This window comes from Coccinella septempunctata, chromosome 2 (assembly GCF_907165205.1).
Source record: "Coccinella septempunctata chromosome 2, icCocSept1.1, whole genome shotgun sequence".
Lineage (NCBI taxonomy): Eukaryota > Metazoa > Arthropoda > Insecta > Coleoptera > Coccinellidae > Coccinella > Coccinella septempunctata.
The window spans coordinates 32,229,783-32,256,739 of record NC_058190.1 but is presented as its reverse complement, the minus strand read 5'-3'; the positions used below and the strand labels follow the sequence as shown (position 1 = coordinate 32,256,739).

At 34.4% G+C, this 26,957-nt stretch overlaps 1 protein-coding gene across 1 annotated transcript in view; it reads left to right on the top strand.

The window, feature by feature from the left end:
- The first annotated feature begins 12,492 nt into the window (after nucleotides 1-12,492).
- Nucleotides 12,493-26,957, top strand: part of LOC123308623 (focal adhesion kinase 1-like) — a 70,566-nt gene continuing 56,101 nt past the window's right edge. Inside the window, exon 1 of the mRNA XM_044891371.1 lies at nucleotides 12,493-12,680. The gene's annotated coding sequence lies outside the window, so the exon portion shown is untranslated. The remainder of the gene's footprint in view (nucleotides 12,681-26,957) is intronic.

Genomic DNA, 26,957 nt, shown 5'->3' with positions numbered 1-26,957 from the left:
TGCCTTTGTAGCATCGTGAATTAATATTTCAAATGGGCACCCTGATAATTTTAATGGAGTTGAATTTTTATCAAATACAAGGTGTTCTATTTTATTTACACATTGATTGAGTACAATACTCATTCAGTAGAGTATTTCATGTGAATATATTAATCCATTCCCTCATTGCATAGATGCTCCATGTATTCTACATATATACTGCCTAGGTATTGCATAGACACCTGAATCATATAGATTACCGAGGGCATACATACATTCATAAGGACTGCGAATATAATTTTCGATCTTGAAGCCTGAGAATATGAAAGTTAATACAGAAGTATGAAAGTGTCGTCAGTGATGGCTCGCCATTTATCGAGTAATATACACAGGGCTAATCATTTTCATTAACTGGTGTGAAAACATTGTTCCTTGTGCGTGAACAAAATGGCGAATGCGCCGTGTCATATCGGCATTGCGTCTTTGATAATGATTGATTGTAACATCGCAGGTTGTGTCAGTTTTGAAGTTCTATTATATTCAGTATATTATAATGAAACGTGTGCTAAAAATAACGAAGATTTATGTTTCCTCATTCGATAATTCCTCCATTATTACTCTGAAGGCTGCAACTGCTGTAATACTTATATTAAGTTCGAAACTCTTCAGTGTACAACACAGAGAAATTCCAACTGCGATGTTACAATCATTCATAAGCCCCCAGTATTTCTCATCATGTGCATTTATGCGTGGAATTCCCAGAATTCAATTGGATCTTGAGTCGATATCATCTCTTGTTTTCCGCCCTGAATAATGGATCCTCCGGATAATTGAGTTGGAAATATAACTGGAGGGTTAACACGAGGCAACGGGAATCAATTATCCTCATCAGATTCTCGTTGTAATTCAAATTTCGACCCTTTATTGGAACTTTCAGTCATATTACTGCTAGTTTGTTCTAATCTTTAGGATTAATTCACCCTTCCCTTCAACATATCGCTAAGATTTCCAACACGATTTCCTCTTCATCGGATCGTTTATCGTTTTATTGATCTTTCGTGAAGAAAAATAGAAACCTCTCGTCGTTCATCTTCTCAGACCTGCAAAACGAATAAATATTAATGCGTTTGGAGGGATCATAGGGTGCCCAACATCAGAGCTTTTCTCGCCATTACCGTTGATTCCGATATATTTATGTGCAATGGACAGCTGGTCTGACATTGATGTCAATCAATATGATTCCAAAATAGCTGAAACTACTGACAGCTTAGTGCTCTAATATGAGTGGAATAGCTCTTCACTTCGATGCCCTAAGATATCAATAGAATTGGAGTCATGTTATTTTTAACTTGCAAAGAACCATATAATATTATGTATATATTTTTAGTATATTCTATAGTTATTCAAATAATTCATTTTCGTGGTAAAGAAGATACAGCACCGGCATGATATAAACATTCTGGAAAAGCCCAACTTCTAGGATTTTCCCAATGCTTTTCGTCCGTTTTTGTTTGATCAGTTCTTGTCTTAAAAGAGCAGAAGCTTTTTTCTGGTAACGATGAATAATGATGAGAACTATGAATATGAATAAGATGATTTTTCTTAGGTTTCTAGGTCCACGATTTAATCACAAAACCATTATTTGGAAAAACTGCCAACTAGATTCAACTTCAATTCAAGGTCTTCATCAGGGCTATTTTCACTTTGTGTGGTTGTGATTTGAATATTATTCTAGTCGATTCTCGCCTTTCTAGAGCGATAGTTGATAATGTTTTATATCATGTTCGATTATCGTTGGAAATGTTGCAGTACGTACAAAATAGGTACATGACTCGCGCATTCGCCAAAATGCAACTAACGAGGATAATGTGCAAGGTCATTCCTGAAATTCATTTTCTGGCTTTATACCGGAAATAGACGTCAACTTCGTGTTTTCAAATGACGTGTAAAATAAATTATAACATTTTTCATGTTGTGCTCCTTCAATAATGGATTCAAGGAATATAATGGCTCTTTGTGTTCAATTCTTTGTATCTTAAAGGAATAAACATTATTATTATTTATGACTTCAGCCTTGCGGTTTTCACACTCCTCTCCAGAAAAACATTCACTTATCTCAGATTTCAAAAGGATTAAACTCTGTCGATTAGTATTGATATTATTATATTGAATTCAAATGAGACTAGCATGATACTATTTTATAGATATTCTAAAACTTTCCAGAGTTATTATTGATTAACAGAAAAATGGCTACTTCCCCTTTAACGTTAGAAGAATGACAAACGATTGTCAGTTAGTATCTTGTATGTAGGTATCTTACCATTGAATATCTTTTCTACTTCTCTCTTCAGTTCACCATTCACCTATAAAATAATTATAAACAATTCTATACGACTGCTGAGAGCAGATAAGTAGTACCTACCATATAGTGTAATTTTCGCACGGAAATGAAGGTATCTTGTCACTCTCAATGGATGAGAGCTTCATACGATTATTTATAGACCTCTCACGAGTTAATCGAATTATAAATAGCTTGCGTTTGCATATTGGGCAACTCCTAATGAGCTCAATATTTCACGTCCTATTCACTCAGTTCATTTAAAAGTAGTAGAGGACGATCACCTATGACCATGTCTTGCCGTGTTAATCTCAAGTCCTACAACTACAAGAACATAAATCGATAAAAAATCTCGACGTATACTTACGCATTCAAGTGTAGGTATTCCTTTTGGTGGACTCAAACTCCACTTCTATTTCCACAATTTTATACTTCCGTTAATCGAATGCCTTAAGAGCCGCCAAACATACCGTAAAAACATAATAAGTGTGAAATACTACTAAATTTGTATATATGTATGTATATTAGTCTATATGTAGGTAGTTACTTGGAAATTTTTCACGAAATATTTTTGATATTTCGAATGTTTTCGAACTACCTACAACTATTAAAAATTACCCTTTCGTCTCCGAAAAAATTAATTAAAATTTATCAACTGTTTTGTGACGTGAAGTAAACTAGTCCTGTGTAGAAAGATATAAGTTTTTCATATCCCAAGATAAATTGCGAAAGTTTCTGATAGAGTTATAATTTTTTTTGTATTCGATTTCTGAAATAATTGAATTTGACTTGGACAAAACTGTAGAAGTACGCAATGCAAAATAGCAAATCGAGTCGTCTGAAGGAACATAAATCCTAAATTCTTGATTATTTGTTACTCATGTCGAAGAGTTTTCAAATCTCTAATTATATTGCCAGCCCAACTGCCAATAATCAAATTACACCAGAAAAAAATTAGTACTATTACAGATTATTTTACTCCTTATTTTTAGAATTTTTAGTACGGACTCTACTGCCCTAATTAGGTCATCTTTTATTGGTTTTTCGTCAAATATCTGTCATGTACCAGACATTGTTAAAGTAACATCATCATTATATAAGTTTTTTGAATAATAAAGATATTACCACTTGAATGTTTAAAATAGAATTTTTTTCTCGAAAAGATCTACAATAAAAATATACTCTTCTTCAATGCTCGGAAGTATCGAGATAAATGATGTCGAATAGATTTTGAATAGGATTAATTCATTTATTCATAATTTCAGAAAGTTTATATTTGATTCACATATTTTCGAACGTTTGGTTAACCCATTGAAACCGAAGTAACGAAAACATTCTTCAATGCATAGAAAAGTTCATTCATAAAGAATGGGTCACGTTTCACGTTAGCTCTAAACCGGTCCAGGTAGCGGTCTCAACTAGAGTTATCTTCAATCGATATCTCGGCCCACACTCTGCAGTAATTTAATAGGAATTATTTTATATTTCACATATTCCCGAATGATTTCGTTAGTTGTGTTTGATGAGACCGCGATTGATTACCTATATCTGAATGGGACCCTCGATGGGCCTAATAAAGCTTTTAACATCTTATTATAGATGACACTTCTTATTTCTTATACAGGTTCTTTGAAATGGTTACCGAATTTCTATACATATATGTATTTTAATTTTTTCTTGACTATCATTACAACTTTTGTTCAGAAGATGCAATATGGTCATTTGTAAAGAGAATTTTGGCAGCAATTCCTGTGCACAACATGATTTTCAGATAATTTTCAAGATAGTGGATTTCGTCAGACAAACGCTGAAGATTTTCCATCGTGCTTCTTTGTGTTTAGCGCAAGCTATAAATTTAAGAAACTCTTTATACATACAGGGTGTATTTGAAGGTGAGGCTTATTTTTTTCCACAGAAGGTAGAACTGGTCAAAATGAAGCGTTTCACCACAAATAACCTATACAAAACTTTCAAAATGACAAAGTTGAAAATGATTACTGAGATAGATCCTAATACGACCCTATCCCGTTGGTTAGCTGAATTTTCGAAAAGCAGTGGGAAAAATCTCCTGATTCGACCATGTGGTTTCGTTTAGGATATTGGCTAATTCAATATTAACGTTGTAATGAAAATGGAAACTTTGGATTGCCGAATTGTCCTCAATATTTTTCAGTAACTTACACGATTTCATGAAATGGCTCATTCCGATACCAACTGACGGAAGAGACTAAGGACATAAGTGTAAAAAATAGAATAAAACTTCAAAATCTCACCAATAAAATTCGTCCAAATTACTCACGAATTTTTTCAGAATGGGCATCACAATCTTGTTGTTCGAACATTCCAAAAATCGTCGTAAAAATGGGATGAAATGAGGAAACATCATAGCACATTTTCAACAAAACTAACATAAGCACTTTCAAGAAACTGCCTCGATTTTCTACATTTTTTTCACCATAAATTGCACGATACCACAATTATGATTCTTTCAAAAGTGACCTGATGCATCTAATCCGATGAACTTGGTACTGCACTCTTCATTGTCCAGCCATATGTTTATGTTTTGTTTCGTTTTTGCGATGCCGGAGTCACCTTTCATAGTCCCTAAAAATTCAATGAAATTTTGTCGAGCTTCTAGGGGTTGTATCTCAGCCATCTCGAATCTTTTATGTAGACAATTTTTGGTTAAACGACTTATTTTGATGAGTTCTACCTTCTGTTACAAAAAAGCCTCTCCTTTGAAAACACCCTGTATATTTCCAATAAAGTGTGATAGCATCGAGGCTGAATACTCAAAGGTGATAGCTAGTCGAATTCGAGAACGTATGACTGAAAAATAAGGGCGCTTCTCGACAAAATTCGATAAAAATTTTTCTCACATGTTTCGTGTTTCGAACCACAGTGTACTCATTTCCTGGTTAATGCTTTCTTAATGATACTTTCCGGCTTGTTACTTACAATTCACGCATTGCACGCGACCGGTAGTCGAAAACTGGTCTTTTAAAAGTTTCTATTTTCGAAAAAGGAATACACAAGCCGCCCAGATATTTTATGACACCTCCTCTCCCTTATTTGGCGAGCATGCAGATTTTCTTGTGTCCGGCAGATGGATGTGGGCAGGCCAGTGCAGTGCGAGGTGAGATTACTCATGGCTAGACTTCCTCGAGGTCGATGATGTCTCTTTAGTTAGAGTTTCTGAAATTTCTCATTCGAGATCATATGGTGGTATTATTATTAGGTAATCAAGAAAGCGATTTCGATTGGTATATTGTTTGAGTAGCAAGCATTATTACTTATTTTACAGGGGTATGATATTTCCACCCTTAGCTGTTGGCTATTATACTTGGGACACGAGAAAATATGAAGAATACTTTTATTTTCCAAAATGGTCAAATATTCTTCAGTGAGCTTTCAAATTACTTTTTATAGTAAGATATGAGTGAAATTTTGTTTTCAGAGAAGATCTGAATGAAAAACTATATTCCAGTTTAGTGAGACGTAATAAAAAATTATAAGGATAAATTCAGATGCATACGCATACATTCAGTGTTACGATCTGAATTGAGCTAGCCAATTTGCCATCGTCAAAGCCCCAAATGGAGTACGAATTTATCCTTACAATTGTATTCATTGCCATTTAGGCGTTATCATTCTTTCATAAAAAGTTATATTTTTCATACATGTATGGATGGATTTTCTACGGCCTGTTTTCAACCTAGCCGGATGGGAAAGATTGGTAAAGGGACTGTTATTCTTATGACCTAAGGAATCTTCTCTTGAAATATGAGTACAAGTCGAAGACTAACCTTGTATAATTTCAGGGTAAAACACACAGGCCGTAATTTTCCTGTCATATCACAACCGGAATCTCGAAAACGCTATAATATGATCCTTTGCTAAAATAATACAATTTTGTCCATTTCGATGAAAAATGAAACAATGTTTCCAAATTGGAAATATCACGAACCGTTTTCTCATTTTTTTTTCGTTCTGGAGCCTCTTATCTTCCTTGTTTCGAGACTATAGCGTACGTGCATCTATGTTTTTTTTGATATTCAATTAATACTACGTTTAGTTCTTTCCGGATCCGCCAACCCTATTTTTTCAATGCAGTTCTGTAATTTTTCCCTGAATTTAAGCACCTCGAAGCTTAACGATTTCAGCTCTGTATCTTATACCTGGTTTTTGTTCTGAATTTTTTTCGCTCTTTTATAATTCTATAAAAATTTTTTGATTTCAAATTTTTTGAGTTAAACATTCGAAGTGCGACATTCTCGTTTGTCTACTTTACCTAGATCAAAATTATTTTTCCGTGTCCTGATGATGGACTTCGAGGTCAGAAATGTAAAAACAAATACCTTGTAAGGTAGAGAAGAAAGTTCCTTGAACCCATTTTCATATAACTGATATAGAAATATTGGCTTCAAGGCAAGGAAAATGTTTTATCGAAGAAGTTCAATCGAAGAAGATGAAATCAACCGTTCCGTATTATTATAACTTTAAGGGGAGAAATAGGCGAAATAGCTATGAACTCATGGTTTCATTATCCTGCATAAAAATCGTAATATTTATTTTATCGTAGAACTAGTAAAAAATGTTCTCAGTTCAAGTGGAGCAGCCTTAATGCATTGAACGTCGTTTTTCACAACTCTATTATGTGTCATAGATAACGTCATGATGTGCGGAATATCATTTTGATACAACTTTCCATTAGTTATGGGTAGTGGTGCAAGGTTTCATCAGAATGTGATGAAAATCCGGGAAATTCCTACAATAATATAGGTACTTTTTGTTTAATGTCTTAATCATATCTGAATCGGTTTTTAGAAATGTACTACTATCAAATTTTATCTGAATCATCCTCTGTATTGAATTTATAGATTGTACCCTGAATCAACTTCTCATTATTTATCGAAACATCAATGATGGCTCATTCTGCTGTTGTATGTCACTTGAGTTGAACGGCAAATTTAATCGAATATGACCTTTCGAAACAGAGTCGTTTTGAATTTTTTCTGATTGGAAAACGGTAGTGAATTAAGTCGTCTACTCTTCGATGAAGGATACGTAATCGAAAACGAACAAGACATTTCCATTGTAATTTCTGTCTTACCAGTTTTTTTCGAAAACTTCTACATCAGAACTATTCAGCTTTCATTCCCGTTTCCTGAAACTTTTTAGAGTTTCCACTCCCAATCTCTGAGACAAAATCAAGTAAAAAATTGAAATAAACGATTTGCTCTTGCGTAAATTCTTGCGCTAATTTGTCAGGAGAAAATCAACTAGAAAAAATTGTTGCCTGACAATGAACTGAAAATAAAGAACTTTGAAATTATAATTTTATATTATAACGTTTCGGAGTCTATATCAGACTCCTTCATCAGACGAAAATCAATTTTCGAAAATCTTCTGAATTGTATTTTTTGTTTGACATTAATTGTCAATACATAGTTCATTGTCAGGCAACAATTTTTTCTAGTTGATTTGCTCCTGCCAAATTAGTGCAAGAATAAACGCAAGAGCAAATCGTTTATTTCAATTTTTTAATTGATTTTGTTCCAGAGATTGGGAGTGAAATCCCTAAAAAGTTTCAGGAAATGCAGAATCCTCCCAGAATGAATTTCAATCGATATTTCATTCCCGTGATTGTGAGAATAAATCTATCAAATTCAATAAATTTCTTTGAAGAAGTTGTTAATTTAGTGGAGCTACTAGGAAAATTATGGAATTTGCAATTATAAATATAAATTATAGATTATGCACTTTTCACAGTCGATCCCACCAAAGTTTGAATCATTCTCCTAGTTTCAAAGTTTTTAAGAGTTATCGACCAATCGACCACTTTCGAGTCACCCTGTATATTAGCAATAATTGAATAAATTCCACTATTCAGAAAACAAAACATTTTACACAGGGCGTATCATGTAACAGTTTCATTTTCAAATATAAAACTGTGTATACCCCTATACCCATACAAAATATTATTAAATTTTCGGATTTTTCAGAAAATTGTAGACACATTTTAAGTGCTATATCTACCTCCTCTAGCTATTTTAGGATTTAGTGCAATATTGAATTGAAGAAATTGTTTTGTTACAGATATATTTCAGATGTTTTTTTTTGGGAAATAGAGAATAACCAATGCGTTTCTTTTCACCCGAACCTGTAGTTTTGTTCTCTTGAGTTTGAAACTCCTGCTCAAATTATTCCCAGTCTTTCGGACCTTAAATTCAGATTATTTAATTCATAATTTCTATTATGCACCAATTTTGTTGACCTTTATTCATTTTTGCAATGAATTTGCAAACAATATTCCATAACAGAGTAGTTTCACCTGCTATGAAATTGAGCGTCGGCCTATCAGCTGATAATGACAGTACTACCTCGAACTGTTGCAACCAAATAGATCAATTATCAACCGGAAGTGCCTGATTTAGAAAAGTCATTTATTCTCAATAATTATTCATTGAGGTTATCAGGCGAAGCATTGCCAATAATTATCTTCAATTTATCGAATCGAGAAAAATTTGCAATCGAACAAGCTTGTTTACATGTATAAACGTTCCTAGCTGTCTGTTATCGTGTCCGAAATAACCCAGGAAGTATAATTTGATCGCCAACAGGTTTTTTCTACCTGATTCATGGTTTGATTTCATTATTGATAAATATTGATACTACTTGACAAACGTAAATTTCTGCAGCTCGAATGCGTCCTGTCGGGAGATAAAATTGAAGGGAACGCGATGTCATCTGTCACTCGCACTGTTTGTTGTTACAAGATAATGTTATTTTTAATTTGAGGAAACACAATGGGTGCATTATCGAGTGACGGCGATAGAAGCGTCAGTGCAGTTTGAAATGATAATGCTGTTATTCGACGAAAGCTGCCGATACGCCGATAGTTTTTCATGCGCCAGTTTGTGGCATGTGTACAGGGTGGGCAAATTTCGATGTTTTACCACTACAGCTTTTAAACCAATCGAGATAGACAAAATCTGATACCCCATTCTCGTTCTCTTTTTCTGAGAAACTAACAAGAGTAGTAGTCATTTTTGGCCACCTTCTTTTGTTTTCGAGTTATAAGCGAAAAATGGAAAAATGGCGATTCCGAAATAAATTTATATCTCCGCTAATACTGATGATAGAGCTCTGAAATTGAAACATTATACAGGCACTTTTTTACGTAGAATCCAGTGGCGTGCTCGACTTTTCAGCAGGATTTTTAATTACGAAGCTATGACCCACAATTATGTTTTTTTAAATGAGTACACTAGATTTCTGTGCAATTTTTTGAAAGCTTAATTTTTACTGATTTCAAAATTATATAACATCATATGGTTTGCATCAATATAAATAATAAAAAATGGTCAAAAACCTTTTTTCTCAATATTTGTATGGTTTCAACTTTTGAGGAGAATAAAAAAATATAGCATCTTTTTATTATCACAGTCTCCTTCTATTAGTCCTTACATTTCTATGCTTCTTACTCAATTTCTCCAAGATTCAAATTTTGTGAAAATTGGTAAAAAGCATAGAAAGAATGACATTGCCGGAAAGAGACTGCTCTTATTATAGGAAGCTCTATTTTTCTGTGCTCGTCAAAAGTTGAAACCATAGAAATATTGAGATAAAAGGTTTTTGACCATTTTTTATTATTTATATTGATGCAAACCATATGATGTTATATATTTTTGAAATCAGTAAAAATTAAGCTTTTAAAAAAGTGCACAGAAATCTAGTGTTCCCATTAAAAAAACATTACATTGGGTCATAGCTTCGTAATTAAAAATCCTACTAAAAAGGCAAGCACGCCACTGGATTCTATTTAAAAAAGTGCCTGTATAATGTTTTAATTTCAGAGCTCTATCATCAGTATTAGCGGAGATATAAATTTATTTCGAAATCGCCATTCTTCCAATTTTCGCTTATAAATCGAAAACAAAAGAAGGTGGGCAAAAATGACTACTACTCTTGTTAGTTGCTGGACACTTAAAAAGAGATAAATTAGTATTTTTAAATAAACACGTTTCATTGACTTGTATTTTGTTTCATATTCTCTGAATAAATATTATTATTATTATTATAATTATTCAGAACTTCTATAAATTTTACATGTTACCTAACGACTTTATTTGCTGTATAATCTCACTTCGATCTACAATATTTTTGTTGACTTTGTCTTTTCACTTATACAGGGCTTAGATTTGCATCTAAATAATATTCCAAACAATTTGGCTCTAGCTTTACTAAAAATTTCTTGGTTCTAACTTTGAACTGTTTGTGATGACTGATAATTTTAAGATTATGTATAAGGTAATTTATTGAAGATCCTAACACACATATAAGATGGACTTTTTCAGGAAGAGTTGATATGATATGGAAGTTAATATTTGCTGGTTTTGTATTATATGTCATACCCATTTATGTCTTATTTTTTATTAACTCAATTTTATGTTTTATATAAATACATTAGACATTCATGAAAATACAGTCCATAAACCGTCAAGAAACCCTGCTGTTTGAATTTTGCTCTGCATGAATCTCTGAAATTCATGCCCAGCAACGATCTCAGGATTCTCTTCTGATTAATAAAAATTGACTTTACTGCTGAGCTCACTCCCTATAAAATTATTCCATATCTGATCAAAGATTCATAGTTTGCGTAGTATATTACCTTCTTAGTATCTTCTTCGTATCATTCTCCATGTTTTTATTGATTACTGTCATAGCATAGCATACTTTGTTCAATTCATACAATAGTTCTTTTATATGTTTTGATCACTGTAGAAGCTTATCTACAAAAACCCCCAGAAATCTGGGGTTTTCACTTTGGCCTCACCCAAATCGATTATTAGCTTGTCTTCTTTTTATTCAAAATGAAATTGTTCCGTGATAGCCATTCTTGAATTTTTTCGTATACAACTTCGCATTTCAGCTGCAGTTCATTTATATTATGTTCCGCTATTGAAAGCATAGACATAGAGAATGAACTGAGCAATATATGCATGAAAATGTCTACTCTGTAGAAAGAGACGAAGCTGTGACGCTGCCAAGAAGATATAGCTGCGCTATGGGGACTGTACCGATATTGCTGGTTTCACTGGCCCGCAATCGAATAACAATAGAACTCGAACGACTGGGCCAATAGGCATCGTCTCTGAAATACTGACAGTACTGTTCAGGAATATCGGAACAGACGGCTTGTCTCATGTTCGTTTGTCTCTTTCTGCTGTATTTACTGTAGAGCTGAATAGGGTATGCTCAGTCCATTCTCTATATCTATGGTTGACAGGCACTCAACTGTCTAAACCATATAATGTACTATAGAACTGCATTCGCAATTGTTCTTTCGCTTTGGCATGTATAGCTGAGCTCCTCGCACTCAATGCCTTCTGTATCGAAAACTGTTAAACGTTGTCCTAAGATTGTTTCAGACAGAACTTGTAGAAAATTTCATTTTCGATCATTTTGATGATGAATACAAATAGGATTTGAGTCTCATAGAGGAAGTTACTTTAGAAAAACTGAGTTTTGTAACATTTATTGGCGTTTTTTGTTGCTTGGGCATTACTAGTGAAAAGGGCCAGATTATAAGTATATTTTAGGTTATTCTATGATCATTTGCTTCGCAATACGAAAAAAAATCCAATGCATTCGAGAATGTCCAAGTCAGATTTTCGGAATATGTACATTTTAACATGTAATTAGCTCATTATATTATGTCTTAATCTAACACTTTCGAGTATGTTTGATGTAATTTTTGTTTTTTACAATTTTGTCACGCTGTGTCATACAGATCCTTCTATAACAAGCGAAGATTATCAACTATTTGATACAAAACTAATTTTGGGTGTAGGTTTTCCACATGGTCTGAGGAATTCCCTCTTCTATTGATCTATCACGAGTAAAATTAACTCGTGATTTACTTCAAATTTCCCTCTTGGGCTCCCCAACTGATATAGTTATCATTTCGCTCTTTCGACTCTTTGAGTTCACTGCCTTCACACCTATTACACCAAACGCAAAAAAACAATTTGCTCATCCAATATGCCAATGCTAGTTACACACAAATGAGCAATACGTTCTCTACATAGGAAGTGTAGGAAGTTTTCGCTCTCGACGTGTTCATACTCCATCCATATCCATAGGTATTTCAGTTGTTCATCGCTGCGGTCGCGCTTCACACCGTGGCAATTGACTCAGTAGTAGAAGCTCAACCGCGTCGCGCGCAACATGTGCACTACCCTGTGCTTTGGCCGTTGAGCAAGGTGATCGCGGCTTCGGTGTCTTCTCGCGGATGACATTGACGTTTGATTGATTCATTTGTTTTGTGCGCTTTGATTGTCGTTCGAACGTCTACATGGTTTGTTTGTTTTTTTTTTTCACGAAACGGCACTATGTGGGCTTACGTTGATAGAATGAAAGGAGTGGTTGTGATTGTTTTAAACGTTATTGTTGTTCAAGTTTGATTCATCTATTGTGTATACGCTGGTTGAGTTGGATAGTTGGTCACTATAATTTGAGGAATGGGTGCAATTATTATGTTGATGCAAGGTGTATTTTTTTTTCAACATTGTGCGAAGATTAACGGACGAATATATTTTCGGTATTTACTTTTTCGAAGAAAAATGCACGAACAAGTGGAATATTAGTTCCTGAAACTTTTTTGGGTTTTCACTCCCAATCTCTGGAACAAAATCAAAAGATTTCCGAAAAATTGATTTTTGTCTGATGAAGGAGTCTGATATAGACTCCGAAACGTTACAATATGAAATTATAATTACGAAGTTCTTTATTTTCAATTCATTGTCAGGCAACAATTTTTTCTAGTTGATTTGCTCCTGACAAATTAGTGCAAGAATTTAAGCAGGAGCAAATCGTTTATGTATTTCAATTTTTCAATTGATTTTGTTCCAGAGATTGGGAGTGAAACCCCTAAGTAGTTTCAGGAAATGCAGAATTCTCCCAGAATGAATTTTATTCGATAATGGAATATTACTCCAAAAAAGGTTTCATTCATAATTCATAAGTTCTAATCTCGGATTTCATTCATGCGTGTTCTACAGGGATGAAGGATAGTTGAGTTCTTTCAATTGATAATGCTGAATTTTTCTGCCAGCTGTACGAGCAGAAATAGATAGAAATTTTGTTGCCGAGATAATTTAAACAATGATGGATTTTTCATCAACCCTTCTTTTAATATAGGAATGAAATTGTAAAATTTGCAAACCTGCATTGGAATTTTTTACTCTCTCCTGTATTTTTAGATATACAATTCAGAAGCGATTCATGTTTATGAGGTGTTATTGAAAACATTTTTTTTCCAGTTTACTTGTGAATACATCAAAAATGATACCCTGCCATCGGATAAATCATTGCTCTTTTCCTGTGTTTATGTAGAGGACACTTGTACACAAATTATCTCGAAAGAAACATTTGAAATACACAAAGTGTAAATGAATAGTTGTGGAAAAATAGTGTGAGTGTTTCATATAACATTATTTTGATCAGCCCCTACTTAGATGCCTCTCACTCAGGATGGCACCTGAAATAATTTGCGAGTTTTTTCTCAGAAACCAAAAAAATTACAAAATGAAATTGCGCTTACATACGAGGATATATTGGAAAATTCTTAGCCTACCTACTATAGAACCAAACAAAATTTTTAATATTTAAGAAGTCTACATCGTTTTCAAATCGAGCACAGATCGAACGCGATGCCTCTACCCTTGCACGTTTTTGGTCAACATTCAAACATTTGGGGATCCATTTTGCAGCAATTTTTCTATTGTCCAAATTGACGTGAACTTTATGATGAACGCGTTCGTATGAAATATTCAGTGCTTCAGATATCCCTTTTAGCCCAACTCGACGGTCTGATAAAATCATGTCATGAACTGCATCGATATTTTCGGGGACTGACACAGAAACTGGCCTTCCCGATCGGTCATCATCTTCAATGGAAAATTTACCTCTTTTGAAGCTTGCAGTCCAATTTTTCACGATCGCATACGAAGGACATTGATCACCAATGGTATGCTATTAAGCATATCTCCGTAAATCAGCTTACCTCTTAACCCTTTTAAATACAAGTACTTGATGATGGCTTGATACTCCAATTTTTCGATTTCACAATTTCGGTGGACATCTTCTTTCTTTTAATTTATTGCGTAACTCTGGTTTACTTTTTTGATCTCAAACTTCACACTGACACTTCTAATGAGTTATTGTTCGTTGCTATGGTAACTCAATATTTTTTCATGCATGGCTAACTAGTTATCATTACATCCTCGTTCTATAGAAGCGAAAAAGCAAACAAAAAAATATCGTTTGCGAAATATTCATTCAGAATCACAAAATCTCGACCACTTGAACTCTATTATTCAAACATTCCTAAATAATGAATAAATAGCAAAAACAATTAAATTTCGAAATGCACATTCACAAGCACAAATTCAAAAGAAGTTCAATAAACTTTTCGATCTTCATTTATGGATCTAACGTTGATCTGTCTTTCAAATTTTCAAATGCTTATTATTTATATCAATATTAATATATTTATATTAATGCGTAATATTATTTACCAGAATAATAATTTAATTTTTTACTCTCTTGAAAATATACATTGAACCATTTTGTAGAGTTGCATTCGAAATTCAATGAATAATATTATCTCTAACGGATACGTATTCGAATAAAAAATTGAAACATTATTTGCAAGGCCAGACACTTGAAAATTTAGAAATGCTATCTAGAAAATAAATGAACTGCAGTTTAATAATAAAATTAATTTTATCTTGTTGGTGCGAACTATCGCAACTACGTCTATTATCTCGGGAAAGGTCATTAACTTTTTTCGCGATTAAGTATAATTGAATACAATTGTTGTACAATAATTCAACTGATGATTGATTTTGAAATAGCTGTGTGCTTCAAGCGAAGATTTAACATTTCAAGGGTATCTTTTAGAAAAATTATTGAAAGATATAGAGGAAAATTTTTCGAATCATACCCTCGATAATACCATTGTTCAACTAATAATGTACATATGGAATATCGATTTTTCTTTGATTTTTTAGTTAAACAAAAACTGGCGAATTATTCTTATACCTATAACCTAACCTAACATGAAATTTATTCGATTCTACTACTTATCCACAATGAATAATTTTTTCCATCATAAACTAAATCAGGATGAACAGAATTGATCGATAGTAAAGATGAAATTTGTGGCAAAGTAGACCATTGACGATATTTAATAATTGATATCTGAGAAGAAGAAATAAAGTCTCCTTTATGGCATTATAATTATTTGTTTTAAAAAATCCTTTGAGTATTGTCTGCGATGCTCGTTACAAATTCATGATCGATCCTAATCTGCCTGCACATCCGGTAGTTCAGGAAATCGCTATTCTAACGGTACATTTTTATGACACACACATTGTTGCTTCCACGAACAAGTCACATCAGTAATTTGCATATACACCTTTTGCACTGTGTTGAAATTTTTCGCAAGCGAATCTTTGAGATGACTAAATATATGATGTGAAGAATATGTTTCTGGAAATCAATTTCTCCCTCTTCCACGATATAGGTATTCATGAAATCATGAGTGTTCTCCGCTCGGTTCTCTGAAAGACATTTTGAAATTGTGTTGGAAAATTGGGAACTTTGCATATTCTCTGATTCTTAAATTTTCAACGAAACAACTGACTCACAATAGGTACTTCTTGAACAGATTGAAACACACAGAAGTTGCACAAGAAATCTAGAATGATCTCTTGCCAAAGTACTACACTATAGTTTGGCCAGGGGATCCACGTGGTCGGTAGATATACCTTTAATCGCCGATTCGCTCAAGAAAATAATTAAACATATTGAAATGACTTTCATAATTACCAAGGCCAAAAACAGTATTCTGTGTCAGATCTGTTATCGCTGCCAATATAACTTCCGTCAAGCATAAACATAAAGACATGGACTGAGCATTCCCTTTCCATCTGTGCATGAAAAACGGTCAAAAAAAGTGACAGGGATAAACAGAACATGGTCATCTAGTTGTCTTTTTCTAGCATTTTGATTGGACCACACCATAGACATATTAAACACATGGACACGGCGTAGAGAGAGAGGGGGTGCGGCCGAAATAAGGTAGAGCTAGTATGGGCAAAACATTCGTTTGCACTTTGTATTTATCGAAATTTTCAGAATTTTCTCATCAATTTTAGATCAACTTTGATTGTCGTATCCTTTTTCTATTATGAAAGTAATAATGGTGTCCTCGTAGAGTGCAATTAATAGTACGAAATTAGTTGAAAAGACAGATAAAGTGAAATTTCACAGGTATAGTAACTTCGAATGTATTAATCGATTTATTATATCATAGTTGAATTATTCATTTCAAATCAATAAATGTATGTCAATTCTTTTCTCATCTAGATAAAATGATACTCAAGAAGCACTTGAGATTAGAAGAGAAAATAAATGCCCAAAATGCGAGCTTTTCCATTGGGACAAAATATAAATATGCTTCCTAAAAATTATACTCAGTTGAAAAATTACTTAGTATGCTGATTGTAATGTCTATTTTTCAACCTTTTGATCAATATTGATCAATGCAATATTTGTTCAGATATTGAATTCAATTGTTTTTGTTCAAATCAATTTATTCACAAACTTTTCATGAACTAATCTGTTGTATTTTCCGAGGAATAGTTGCCGAAAGCAAAAATTGTGCTCTTTAGTTCTAATTGGATCATTAAACGCAATCTAAATGATACTAATATTCGTTCAATTTTTTTTATTCGATTATAGGTACTTGTTTTCATCTCTAACGGGCGCCAATATACAAATATAGCTCGGAAATTCATACCTAAATTAAAAGAATTATGTTTATAATCAATTATCGAAATATTTCTAAGCAAATTTCATTTCTAATTTTCCCTATATTGTAAAAAAAAATCGAAATAAATCGTATGCGCTTAGCGCTAAGGCGTTCTAAGGAACGTTTTCTTGCCCATACTAGCTCCATCTCATGTTGGCCGCACTCGTGGCTATTGAACCTCACTGGAAGGGCGCGTCCATGTGTTTTATAGGTCTATGGACCACACTCACGTCTATGTTATCGACAGACAGGTATTGGCCTGACGATCATTTCTCTCTTTCTATAATATAAAATAGCCAATTTCATGCTGGTATTGCTCAGTCCATGTCTCTATGTCTATGCCGTCAACAATGACGTTAACCTATATACTACAATCTTACAACGATTGTCAAAGCTTCTGTCAGGAAAGAAACGAATTTAGGGAAACGTCAAAATGTTTTCCTTTTGAGCATAGCTAACGTACTTTTCAGAATGAATAAGCCATCGAAGTTTTCACAATTTTTTTTATGCGTCTTGGGGGTGAGAGACCCAGGTTGGGGCATTTACGAAAAGGGTGTTTCTTCGACGGCGTGTTTCGCCCAAATCGTGAAGGGCCCGCTATGCCGATGCATCTTTTTCAAAGTTCTATGGTTCTTATTCTTCCACTATTTTTTATACTGATGAAGATGATGATGACATGTTTTACTTGATCTTTTTTCTATATCTAATAAAGGAAGAGATCCTTGTCCATTTTCTTCAAATTTAAAAGGTTGAAAAACATCGAATATGTCTAGGCACGTCTAGGCACTCATTATTCTCTGGTAGAAAAAGGAAGGCTATCGTTAGAATCGCACAGTGTACTCTTGAATGTGATTCTAATGTTCTATTTGCGGAACGCCGTCTCTCGTACTGAAAAAGTTCATTATATTGTTTTTCAAAAATTACAGTTCAGTAGATTCCCAGTGTTCTTTTGATTGGTGGCGATTTCCTCTATTCAACTCCGTGTTTGATATAGGCAAATCAATACCTCTATATACATACTTCTATTTTGCGTGGGGAATCGGTGTCACATTCTTTCTGTTGTAATAGGTGAGTAAAGGTAGGTGTTTTTCTGATGAGTGAGGTCATCTGGTATTTCTGGATTTTATTTAGAAATATTATTCACATGGAAATAAGAGATCTAGACGTCTAGGCATTTTGTTCGACTTCTCTCGCTTTTTGCTCTGTTTTTTCGTTTGAAGGTGACTTTAAGTGTTTGTTCCTTCTTAATCCCCCTGAAATATTTTCACACAGTATTATATCAAGAGGCAGCTACGTGTCATTCTCAATCAAAAAAACGAAAGATCCAAGAGTTTTGGATTATATTATCGAATAGCAGTACGTTATATTTCGGTTTCTTCCGGCTACCCTGTATATTAAACGAGGAGCATGGACAGGTGGTGGAATTTTCAACACTTGCAGTCTGCAGAAGTCTCAGCCAGGTGATCAATTTTGAGGTTAACGACTTCTAAACTTCAGAATCCCATGAGCTGTGGTCTTCGTTTTGAAGATATCCCGATATTTCCAAGGATATTTCTCGTCCTCAATGGGTGATCTTTTCCTTGCATCTTTATTAAACTGGAGAAGGTTGATATAATGTGCATAAGTTCTCATAGTTATTGGGTACACACTAAATCTGTTTTTGATGTAATGAGGGTGCAATACTTCTTTTACATCAGGCTATACAGCCTTGACCTTTCACTTATTCCGATCATTTAGATTAGATTAGATTGGATTAGAGGAGGGGCGAAGTGTCATCCAACCTCGCATGCACCTTGACATAAAGATCTATTGTACATCCCCGCAATGTTTACCAGTCGGGCAGTCTCAATGAACATCACCACCTTTCTGGGGGCCACATCCATTACTCGTTCCGGCTCTAGGAACCACGAACAAAGGTGCTGTAGTCTTTTCCGATGAACGGATTCGCACTCGCATAACAAGTATTTGGCTGTCTCAGTGGCTTCTTGACAGAACCGACATGTGCGTTTTCCCATGTGTTTAAATCATCATGAAAAGTTGTTGTGTGTTTTCTACTATATCCCGAGCTATATCCTTTTCAATGTTGAGCTTGTGCTGCGCTGATGAAATAAAAAGAAATGGTAAAACTTCTCAGGATCTCTCGAATATGATATAGTTTCCATATAAAGGAGCCTTCAATCTGGATAAAATAATTTCAATCATTCATTCAATCATCAGAAAAATTTTATCGTGTTTTTTGAGAGCGTGGGAAACCTGATCTTTTCCGAATGAAACCAGCCTTTGTTTAGACGTCTGATATCAATGCTGCAAAATACTGCACGATGATTAGCTTGAAACCAGACGAAACCAGTGTAGGAGTAAATCAATTAAGCTCGAATCAACTGTATTCACTGAAGAATCAATTCTTTCAATTCGCAGCTAATCGAAAGTTTACCACGAACCGACAAGTGGATGATTAAGATGGTGACTAATATGAACTATTAGTTCTCATCATTCGTGAAATTGTCGACGACCAAGTTTTCCAACTATAATTTCGAGCATGGAATTTGAAACTAGTTTTTTTCTACTCCTTTCACGAAAAATCTCTTCATGTACAATGTTGCATTTAGTTTCTTCATTTGAAACTATTGCTTTCATGGACATAATCAACAAAGATTTGCAAGGAATCGTTAAAAAAAAACATTTTTAAATTGGGAAATTCTGATTAGTATGAAAGTTCTAGCAAAAAATTGAACCTTACGAAAGATCACAACGAAATTGAAAAAAGTATTCATAGGTTACCTTCTTATTTGTGGAACATGCCCAAAAAATGCCATTTTGTCAACTGTACAGCACTTCCTGTAAAAAAAAGTATATTTCTTTTACTCATTTTTGAAAGCCAGTAACTTCTCAAGGTAAGGTCTAAGGGTAGTTAACCCCCTTCAATTTTCGACAAGGCAAACTTATTTGTAAATGTTTTTGTAACAAGAATCTCAGTTCTTTCGGTTTGAAAGTGGAATCCAAAGGTCTCGTTATTCATACATTTTTCATAATGAATTTTTTTAAATCTGAATCGATCAATATAAAAACTGAAAGAAATGAATCTGGTGCATTATTTTCTCCCTCTGGCTCACGATCACAACACAATAGTGAAATACTAACTCCTGCCGAAGTTCATTTCTAGAGAATAATTTATATTAACAAAAAAAATCTCTATACGCTTCAAAAATTGTGCACTCTTAAGCGTAACAATATAGTATAATACAGTCCTTCCTGTATTTCGCCGCAATCCGCAACCGAATAATAATATATTTTCTCATGCTTTTCGAACCGTAACTCAGATATACCTCCTGAATTGCGTTCGAAGCTGAAAAAAAACTCCTCACAACATAGGTTGTTTTGTGATACTGTTCGCCTCGTTATTTCGAGTAGTTGAAAAACGAGCTTCTTTTTTATGTCTACGAAAATGTTGTGGGCATGCTTTCTGGGGAACTGAACTGAATTTCCCGAATAATTTTTGAATGCAAATTGCAGTTTGAATAGTGAACCTTTGAAACCTCATTTTATACTTTGAGCTAGGATTTGAATCAATTTTCAAAAGAAGATGAACCCATTTAAGATCTTAAGCTTATAGAGAGGTTTATGCTCGGGTTTATATACCACCAGATGTGTTTAGCGATTGACATAGGTAAATGAATATGTGAAACTATAACGCAATCCTTTTCAACGAGACTTACGTGTTAACAGATTGTTCTTCACACCTTAGATATAGTTTTTAAATTTTTGAGCTTTTCTTTCACCATTCTGTGAAAGGAATGTAGAAGAAGTATTTGGGTCAACGAAGTTTCACTAGAATATATCCCTGTTCAGGTATCCTTGATCGAGGAATCTTTGAGGTAATAGTCCTTCATCCAATTAAAAACGTTGCTTCAGAAAATCCAGAATACGTTGCCTATCTGATGATTATTAAAAACAAATTGGCTGTTGGTAGACGACCACTATCACAAGGGCGGTAATTACTTCCATTACCACCTCCGCCATATATCCGCTCTTGTACTATCATATACATTTGTTGTAGAAACTTTTAGTTTTTTTGTTCAATTTTATCGAAAATATGAACCAAAGAGTCACCACAGTTTTTTTAATAATCATAATCCATCTCTCCTTTGAAATGTGGTATTAATCACTACATGTCGGCAAAGTACTCAGTTTGTCATCTCTCACAGTTAATTCTCAAAACACTCTAGGACTCTTGTATCAATACAAGGAAGCTGGAAGTTGAACATGGATTAATTTTGAATGCGTGGTTGAGCACAAAAAGAAAAACTGATGCAAAAAAAGTTTGTAGTCAAATTGATTGAAATATCCATGTTCGAAATTCTCCTCATAGTTGATAAATCTTCGTTTTTAATATTCTTATGCACCTGGGGAAGTTTTTGACATTAAGTCAAGCATCCTTCAAACATCCACAGCAATTCTTCTATAGATCTCATTCTCGGGGTATCCCCTGAATTAATGCCCTCATGAACATTCACAATCCCACAAATGAATGATCCATCTGTTGTGAATATTTTTAGCCGAGAACTATGTAGATATAACCTATTGTTATTCCTATGTATTCTGAAGATGACCGCACCTCTGCATACGAACGGCCCTATTATTTCGATGTCAAATGAAAGGATTCCTCTGATGGTTTTTCCCCTACGAAGGGTCAATGTATTGTAGGCATGGTCAGATTAATTGAAGTATGTTTTTTATACTGAGTGTTTCCTAAATATTTACCTACGGGTGTGAAAACGAGGCGTCCTGAGACAAAAACACAGGCCCCTTTTCTTCTTCAAACTGAAACAATGAATTGAAGAATTGATGGAGTGAAGTGAATCCATCGTTTTTAATTTAATTCAAATTTAATATTTTGTGACTAAGAGTGAGCTGAAAATAAGATCTGGATTTGATATTAATGCCTAGTTGCAGGAACGTTAATTAGAGTTAATGGTGTATATACTTCATTTAATGGAGGATTAAAATTTCAATGTGAATTGATTTATAATAATTTTCAGAGGAGCAGGCATATTTTATTGAAAATCTGGATTTGTTCCACTATTCAGCCAAATGGAAATTTCAATACCGGCTCAAAAAACATAAAAAAATCGGAAGTAAAGTTCTTCTGGCTAGTCAAGTTTTCAGCCGATTTCAATTTCCTTCATTCAAACAGGAGGTGTGAAATACTATGAATTAGAATATCATATTTACAATATTTAAATTGATTTAGATCCATAATTGAACTAAAAACTTTTAATTACATGATTTTCACCAACATGAGTTATTTAACTACGATACAGGTTTCACTATCACAGTAGCAGGTGAGTGGAGGTAAAATAACACGAGTTATTCAACTCATGTTAGTGAAAATCATGTAATTAGTTTTCATCGAGTTATTCAGGTTTGATGAATGCCACATTGCATGGTAGTTGGAGCCAACGATGCTAATTCGGGATTTACTCGAGCGTCGTGGAGACCTAGTGGATTTTGAAGATTAGATGGTAGAAAGAAAAAAAATTCTATGATGTAGATATGCACATTCAGCGGTGGGGAAAGCGTCTGCAGGTGTACATACTCGAACGTGTCAGACTGAGATACTGTATATGCCCTACTTGTCTCTGGTCTCTGATGATAAATTCATGTTAATCTGACAGTTTGCGTGGTGGGGCTGGCCGTACGAAAGAGCTGAAAATGGTAAAAAAAAATGTTTTTTCGAGCGTGTCAGATTTTTATAGGATTATATTTATTGGACCCAAAGGAAGCTACTTTTCAAGAGACTGACAATTCGGACGTGACGTAAGGTCACAGCGGTCCTTTGAAAATGCAAAAAAATTACTCGTACATACTCGAGCGTCGTCAGATTTTCATACAGATGGTTAACCTCGGTGTTGCAGACGTGTTGACCCATTAATCTGACACTTATCAGGGGGGTTTTCTCAAACTGACAGTTTCAAGATGTTAACAATGCATTTTTTTTTAAATATCTCCCTTCTTGTACATCTAATCGTTTTTGTATTCATTATGAAAGTTTGTAGATAATAAGATTCTATACAACTTTTGTTTGCAGAAATTTTTCACAATTTCAACCCTCTTTGAGCTAGAGGGTGATGAGCAAGAGGTTCTTAGCCATACATGCTAAAGGCAAGGTCAATGTAGAATTCCAGTCTAATGAATATTTATCGCCATATATCTCAAAAACCTTTGAACTTGGAAAAGATTGCTTTGGACGAAATTTGCAGAAAATGTTATGCTCTTGAACTTTTATAATAAATGCGAAAACAATTTGTAGCCCAGGAGAGGAGATAATAAAAAAAAACTGATTTTTGTGACTTTTATGGCCAATTTTTATTGTTCCGGCTTGCTAAAGCTGTCAGATTATATTTTTCCGTTGTTCTTGAATCATTAGCTCCAAAATAAGAAAAAAAGCTACCGCGCTCGAGAATGTACACATGACTTTTTTTTGCAAGTTTGGCGCACTTCCACACATTTTTCTCACGCTTAAATTGTCGGATTGAGAGAATATATACTTATCGACCTGTAATTAACCACATATATCTTAATCTGACACGCTCGAATATGTACAGGGTGGGCAAATTTCGATGTTTTAGCACTACAGCTTTTAAACCAGTGGAGATAGACAAAATCTGTACCCCATTCTCGTTCTCTTTTTCTGAGGAACTAACAAGAGTATAAGTCATATTTGGCCACCTTCTTTTGTTTTCGAGTTATAAGCGAAAATTGGAAAATTGGCAATATCGAAATAAATTTATATCTCCGCTAATACTGATGATAGAGCTTTGAGATTTAAACATTATACAGGCACTTTTTTAAGTAGAATCCAGTGGCGTGCTTGCCTTTTTAGCAGGATTTTTAATTACGAAGCTATGACCCAAAGTTATGTTTTTTTAAATGGGAACACTGGATCGCTTTGCAATTTTTTGAAAGCTCAATTTTAACTGATTCCAAAAATATATATCATCATATGATTTGTATCAATATAAATAATAGAAATTGGTCGAAAAACCTTTTTTCTCAATATTTATATGGTTTCAACTTTTGATGACCATAGAAAAATGTAGCATCTTATGATTACCATAGTCTCCTTCTATTAGTCCTTTCATTTCTATGCTTCTTACTCAATTTCTCTAAGATTCAAATTTTGTGAAAATTGGTAAAAAGCATAGAAAGAATGACATTCCCGGAAGGAGACTGCTATTTATAGGAAGCTTTATTTTTCTGTGCTCGTCAAAAGTTGAAACCATAGAAATATTGAGAAAAAAGGTTTTCGACCAATTTCTATTATTTATATTGATACAAATCATATGATGATATATATTTTTGAAATCAGTTAAAATTGAGCTTTCAAAAAATTGCAAAGCGATCCAGTGTGCCCATTTAAAAAAACATAACTTTGGGTCATAGCTTCGTAATTAAAAATCCTGCTAAAAAGGTAAGCACGCCACTGGATTCTACTCAAAAAAGTGCCTGTATAATGTTTTAATTTCAGAGCTCTATCATCAGTATTAGCGGAGATATAAATTTATTTCGATATTGCCAATTTTCCAATTTTCGCTTATAACTCGAAAACAAAAGAAGGTGGCCAAAAATGACTACTACTCTTGTTAGTTTCTCAAAAAAAGAGAACGAGAATGGGGTATCAGATTTCGTCTATCACCTCTGGTTTAAAAGCTGTAGTGCTAAAACATCGAAATTTGCCCACCTTGTACAGGGTCCAAGGTATCTCCCCTCATATTAATCTAACACCCTCGAGTAAATCCCGAATTTCCCTCTTGGGACCCCCAACAATTTGTTTGTCATTCATAGGAAATACATGCCAAATTATCGAATAATTAGGTTTATTATAAATTCGATTGCTCAATGTAGATTTTACAAGATTGTGCGAAACCTATATGCAATGGAAGCCTCAAAATCTAATAGGTATCTACATAATTGAATTAACAATAGTTTCAATTATTTTCTTCATAAAACGAACATAAAATGTCTGCCGTAAATCAAAGGAGAAATTTCAAATATTTTCCGCAGTTCCTCCTATCCGAGAAAGTGGCTTTATCCTTACGCCCTCTTCACCCATCTGTTTCTTTCTGTGGCACAAAACAAAAGATGCTCGCCGAAAACCAACAAGATCCTCCCATTCCTCATCGACAATCTCGTCAAGGCGGGTTTACATAATCCGCAAGGTGCATTTGCTTTCTATAAATGCTTCGCGATAACGTGAAAATAACTCACTCATTTAAAATTCAGATATATTGTTGTGGGCGACAATTGCGGGGTCTATTGCGACATATTTACCAGTCCGAGCCGTTCGCGTACGGCGGCGTTGAAATTTTCGTGCGATGATTTGAATTTAATACTAGAAATACGAGGAGTTAATTGAGGCTGATTCGAGATTGTGAATTTATGTATTTCGAATCGATCGATCGCAATCGAAAGCGAAGGACTTCTCGGGAATCGTGCAAGGAATCCGTGACTCGTAAAAATAGTTCTTTGCTCATTTTGTGTATGTGGGATTGCTCTGGGGCATTATTTCAGTGCTAAGAGATAATGGGTAGTATGGGTATGCTGAGATTTATCGTTCAGTGTTTTAGTGTTGTTTTGGCCCAAAATAGATTTTTATCTGTGGAGGAAAGATTTGATCAAGGGAAAGGAATATATGATTTCATCATCAATCTTCTCCTATATGTTAATAATTTAAGTACTTCATGGTGATTTTAAACCGATCTTTCCTCATTGTTCAATTATCTTATTGAACAATTTGAAGATCGCGCCCATAATCTGTATATTCGAATAGAAAACCCGTTCCTATCACAACGCAGAGTAACTAAGTGCTATGACTGAAGAAAAAAGGATGGGACGCATGTTTTGAGTAGCAATTATCATAAGATCGAGTGTCAAAAAGCTAATTCTAATCTTATAAAATGAAAGTTATGTATTCATCCTGATTACTGGATACACTCATTCTTCTTCTTTCTCTTTTTCTAGGACATAGTTGGGAAGCTGATTTCCAGCTTTCGTACCATCTTTTCGGTGGTCTGCCTGGAGGTCTTTTCCTGCTCGGTATATGATTTCATTAATCATTTATTCATTGCTGTATCCCATTTCAGGAAATAATTCTACGAAAAGGCATAAAAAAAAGAACAGACTTATAATTTCTCAGGGCTAATTTCGACTGTGTGCCCTCCTGTGACTGAAGAGATCCAACCGTGACCTACTGATCCTTCCACACTCCGGGCATGGATTGTCACCAACCAGATCTGGCCACCGCTGTATTCTTCTCGAGTCTCCATAGACCTCCTCTGTGATCTGTCTAACGTTAGTTGTTCCCAGTTATTATTGGCATTAACTGATTTTAGGGATTGATGTAATATATCCTTAAACCGCTTATACTGGCCTCCTGGTTTCCGGGCTCCCTCTGTTAATTCGCCATACAGAGCTATTTTGGGGAGTCTTGTGTCTCGTATCCTCAGAATGTGACCGCTCCATCTGAGTCGGGCCCTCGGTACTTGAGTCTCGATTGTTATACAACTCGCGCGCTGCAAGACTTCCGCATTTGAAACTTTATGGAACCATCTGGTGTGCATTATTGGTCTTAGATCTCGTTGTTGCGTTTGTTCAAGCTGTTTAATATGTTGCCTGTAGGGCGTCCATCTTTCGCTTCCGTAAAAAGACGTTAGGAGGACGACTGCTTTGTAAACAGCTGTCTTGGTCTTCAGATTG